Source organism: Peromyscus maniculatus, chromosome X (assembly GCF_049852395.1).
Source record: "Peromyscus maniculatus bairdii isolate BWxNUB_F1_BW_parent chromosome X, HU_Pman_BW_mat_3.1, whole genome shotgun sequence".
NCBI lineage: Eukaryota > Metazoa > Chordata > Mammalia > Rodentia > Cricetidae > Peromyscus > Peromyscus maniculatus.
The window spans coordinates 38,607,389-38,612,902 of record NC_134875.1 but is presented as its reverse complement, the minus strand read 5'-3'; the positions used below and the strand labels follow the sequence as shown (position 1 = coordinate 38,612,902).

Below are 5,514 nucleotides of genomic sequence, written 5' to 3'. Positions count from 1 at the left end.
ATTTTTGCAAAGTAATAGCTATAGACGTTCTGCAGAAAGATGCTCAGCTTGGGTTTGGGTGATGCTTTCTCACCGTTAAATTTAGATCAGGAGAAGAGAAACCACAGAAATTATGCTAGTCACTTTCTGCCGCCGTCAGGAAGCACAGAGTGTAACTATGTCTCCTTGATGTCTGTGGTGGCTTCCATCATTTGCCTGGGGTACCTTCTGCATTTCCCTATTCAAAATGTACTGGTTTTCCTTTTAGAATTAACATTTTATTGGGAGATAGTCTGAGACTATGTAAATATACTATTTTTTCCACCATATTTCACCCACTAATCTTTTGATAATCCTTACCTAAATTAATTATTGCTGTGATACTTGCTAAATAATGACTTCCTATTTCTGTCCTTCCTTCTACATTTATTAATTGGCACTCTACTGTGAGGAGGAGTTTTCCCTTTTTTTTGGCGGGGGGTGGGGGGGTGGCGGGGTTCCTGATGAGATGCCTCAGAAGTTAAAAGTGCATGGTATTCTTGCAGAGGACTCATGTTTGGTTACCAGCACCAACTTTGGATGGCTCAGAATCTGACTCCAGCTCAAAGGGATCTGATGCCCTCTTCTGGCCACTTTATGCACTGTACATACCCACACAGAAACACATAAATAAAAATAAAGTAAATCTAAACATTTTTAAAAGTTTTCCCTTCTTGGAGGGTGGGAACAGAGAATAGTGGGAGAGGGACTTCAAGGAGAGAAGGGAGCAGAAACTGTGGCCAGGCTGTAAAATTAATTAATTAATTAATTAAAAAGATTTTCCTTCTCCTGGTATATGAAATCAACTATTTATTTAAATAATCATGAATTTCCCAAAAGAATGTATTGTCACAATTTAAAGTTGGATTTTTCACATTATATGCAACGTGGAAAGGTTAATGGCCATTTACAGACAGTATGGCATGTTTTTTCATGAATCTCTCCATTTTTCATTTGGTTTTTGGAACCTTTTTCCATCCATTTGAAGAGTTCTTTACATGGTCAGAATTCTAACCTTTTATCCGTCATGCAACCTATACATATTTGCTTCCTGGTTTTGTTTTCTTTTGTTTGTTTGTTTGTTTGTTTTGGTGTTGCTATTGCTTGCACTAAAAAAAATGGTGTTTACTATTTATCCCCCAGCTGACTTCAAACTCAAGATCTTCTTGCCTCAGTCTAGGGAGTACTATAACTGTCCATTTTGTTAAAACGCTGATTGTAATGGTGCTTTTATCATGCAAATTTCATAATGATACTAATACTTATTTGCCTTTTCCACTATGTGGACATTTTGACCAAATGGTACAAAGTAAGAGTAAAGCTGTGCATGGTGGCACAGATCTGTAATTCCAGCACTTGGGAAGCTGAGGCATTCAAGCCGTTCAAGGTCAACCTGTGCTACATAGATAGCTCAAGGCTAGCCTAGGTTCCAGAGAGAAACCCTTTCTCAAAAAAGAAAAAAAAAACTTAAAAGAAAAAATAAAGTTCAAAATAAAATTTAGGGGCTGGATGTGGTGGTGCACATCTTTAATCCCATCACTCACAAGGCAGAAGCAGAAGGATCTCTGAGTTAAAGACCAGCTTGGTCTACGGAGTGCATTCTAGGACAGCCAGGGATACTCAGAGAAGAAAAATCCTCGAAAAACCAATAAATAGATAGATTTAGGCCTGGAGAGATGGCTCAGCAGGTAAAGGCACTTGACACTAAACATGACAACCTGAGTTCCATCCTTGAGACCCACATTGTGGAAAAGGAAAACCAGCTCCTACAGATTCCACTCTGACCTTCACATGCATGCAGCCATGTGTACACACACACACACACACACACACACACACACACACACACACACATGTGCATGCAGGCAAAATAAATAAATAAACCTAATAAAGCAAAGCAAACTTTGCATAAACTCGGGCAGTGGTACTAAATATATTGGTATTCACTGCATTCATCACTCCACACTTTCAGAGGAAGTGAGACCTTGCTGAAATGGCAAAATCAATTTTTATCAAATTTCAATCACTGAGCATGTTTACAAATTATTTTCCGTGTGACAAAACAAGAGGCATGCATGGAATATGTGTCAGACACCCACATACAACGACTGTCTCACTGGAAAGGAGTTGTTTGGCTTGCAAGTTGAAATTGGCACTTTAAAAAAATCTTAAAATTTAATTTTTATTTAATGTGTATGGGTGTTTTGTGTACATGTATTCTGTGCACCACTTGCATACCTGGTGCCCTCAGAGGCCAGAAGAAGGTATCAGATTCCCTAGAACTGGAGTTAGAAACAGTTGTGAGCTGCCATGTGGGTGCTGGGAATCAAACCTGGGTCCTCTGGAACAGCAGCCAGTGCTCAACTACAGAACCATCTCTCCAGTCCCCTATATTTTGTTTTTAATTTATATATAATAACCATGCATATTAAGTACCTTTTATTGGAACACTTTTTTATTGTTCTTTGAGGTAGGGTTTCTCTATATAACAGCTCTGGCTAGAACTCACTCTGTAGACCAGGCTGGCCTCAAACTCACAGAGATCCGCCTCACTCTGCCTGGGATTAAAGGCATGAGCCACTACTGACCAGCTGGAACACTATTTTTTATTTCTTTCCCCCCTTAAACGGCTGTTTATTGGCAGTGGTCTGGAAGGGATGGCAGAATTAGCATTCACAGACAACACCACACACCAGTCACCAGGGCAGCATAAGAATGATGGGAAAGCGCATGAAGGCCCCCTCTTCAATAGCAAGTGGGTAGGCAGGGGGCCTGGAGTGTCGATGGGGCAGCCTTAGATCACCTCTGCTTAGTAGGCATGGTTAGAGATGAAGAGAGATTCACTGGCTGTGACTGCAGACTGACCACTTGGGGTATACTTTCCTTGACAAGCAAGGCTGTTGGCCAGGGCTTGCTTATAATGTACTCCTCCTGGGCAGCCTTCAGGTTTTCCTTCTTCCCACCCCAGGCCTTCAGAGCAGAGGCCTGCAGGGCTCGGTCATAAGAGAAAGTCAAGGCCCATGGCTTCAGCAGCAGACATTTGTTGATAGCATTGAGGTTGGCGGACGCCTCTTCCTCACTCTGCCCTCCAGACAGGAAAGTGAACCCAGGGACAGCAGGGGGCACTGTGCGATGAAGAGCTGGGACAGTTGCCATGGCAATGTCCTCATTGGAAAATTTCTGGATACAGGCATAGCCTGGGGTGACCATGTTGGGCTTCAGCAATGTACCTTCCAGATATATAAGGTGGTCACTCAGAGCCTTGTAGACAGCAACCGGTACTGTTGTGGCCACGTCATGAGACCCCTGAGCAAGACCACCGCAGAGCTGATATCTGATGCAAAACACACAGGGATTTATTGATAACAAGCAAGCCTGGACTTGGTCCGTGTCCAACATCCGATATAGCAGGTGGAGGAGGATAGCCCTGAGTTCTCAGGGTGAGGGGTTTTTAAAAGGAAAAACCGCAAGCAGGGTGGTACAAGCCTTGGCATCATATGATTGGGTGAGGGTGTGTAACCTTTGGATTTACTGGTTGGAGGTTGCAGTTTTCATTTGGGGGCAAGCCTGGACAAGTCTCAGGCTCTGTCCTTGAGCTGCCATGGAGGGTGGCTGGCCTCACACGTTTACATTGAGCCATGCATGTAGCTCTAAGTTGGTGAGGGGTCCCAGACACTAAACAACTGGCTGAACCTTGAGCAGTCAGAGTACGTGCAGAAAGGGAGCTACTGCAAGGACTATGTCATAGCCCTCCCAGAAACTGCTTGCTCAAGTCTCAGGAAACTGAAATTGAGGCCTGATCTCTGAGAGAAGACTGACAGCCTGTTATGGCGTCTGCTTGGTCCTTTCAGTACCTTCTCAGTTACATAATGACAGCGCTTTTAAGTCATGGTTCCCAACAGGGAGGATTTCAGGCTCCACAATGGGTGCAATGCCATTCTGCTGGCAGATGCTGGCATAATGGACCAGGACACTGGCATTTTCCATGATGGCAAGGGCTGAGGGAGTATGTTTCCCCAATCTTTAGCGCACAACACCTCTTAGCAAAGTCAGCTCCATCCTTCTTATACTGGGCACAGCTTTCAGACAGCCCATCCAGCCCTTGGGTGGTGGTCTCGCCATTGGTTCCCGCCAGGGGCACAACACCTTTATCTACCCTAATGCCCACAACACCACCTTTGGACTTGATAACTTGGGGGGAGGGACGTCCACCAACTGCCTTCTGGTACAAGGTTTCATGGAAGAGAATCACAAGCCCAGTGCAGGGATTCACACGGTCATCAGCAGTCAGCAGCAGCGGGCGGTGGAAGCGCCTGTTCTCTTTGATGTTCTCAGTGCCAATGGACTGCAGCCGCTTGGCAATGCTTCCGGTGGACTCATCTGCAACCAGGATGCCCTTACCTGGAGCCACAATTCTATGAGCGATGTCAGTCAACTCCTTCTTCTGCTCCGGGGTCAGTGCTGGGTATGGCTAGGGCATGACGCCAGTGGTAGCCCGTTCCCGGCACAGGAGGGGGTGGATCTGCCAGGTATGGCCGTGGGTAAGCGAAAGGACTGAGGAGCAAACGCAGCTAGAGTCACCAGAATCTCATTCTGTAGTGTGTTCCAAAGGAACTCAGCCTATTCAGCTGAGGACGTGGGAGGGACTTTTTATGCCATTTTAATTAAGTTAATTTTATTCTTATATAAGGGAGAGTTGGAATTTTTATTAGGAGTGTTTCAATATCTAAATAAATTGAGTTTCTCTCCTGTGAAGAATACACTGGGAAATGCAATAAACACAACTATCAATGCAGCATATTTTTTCTGATGAAAATCCCATTAAATAGAACGTATCAGAGTCCTATATTTTTAATTTCTTTAATTTCACTTCACATAGTGTCCTCTAGGTTTATCCATCCATGTGTCCCAAATGACAGCATGTCATGTTTTATGTAGTTAAATAGTATTCTATTTTATATATGTACCGTGTTTTCTTAATCAAACTGAAAACCCTTATATACAGGAAAAAAATCAAAAGAATGAAGACACAACCTATGGTTAAATATTTGATAAGAAATTAATATCCAGAATATATAAAGAATTCTAAAAAAAAACTAAGTAGCAAAAAAAAAAAACACAGATAACTTGATGTAAAAATGGGTAGCAGGCTGAGTGGTGGTGATGCACACGTTTAATCCCAGCACTTGGGAGGCAGAGGCAGATCTCTGTGAGTTCAGGGCCAGCCTGGTCTACAGAGTGAGTTCCAGGAGAGCCAGGGCCACACAGCGAAACCTGTGTCTGGAAAGAAAAAACAAAAAATGGGTAGCAGACCTCGACAGATATTTCTCTAAAGAAGCATATCTAAAATGCTCAATGAACAAATCAAAACCACCTCGCACCTGCTAGAATGGACATCATCAAAAGGGGAAAAAAAGACAAGTGCTCTGGAAGAAAAAGGGGTTTTGATAAGAAGAAAGTGATTATCGCTGTCAACTCCAGGTACAGGTTGAGTGA

The 5,514-nt window shown here is 43.5% G+C and overlaps 1 pseudogene; it reads right to left on the bottom strand.

Moving 5' to 3' along the window:
- Window positions 1–2,674: 2,674 nt before the first annotated feature.
- Window positions 2,675–4,498, bottom strand: LOC102925221 (fructose-bisphosphate aldolase A-like; annotated as a pseudogene).
- Between the last annotated feature and the right edge of the window lie 1,016 nt (window positions 4,499–5,514).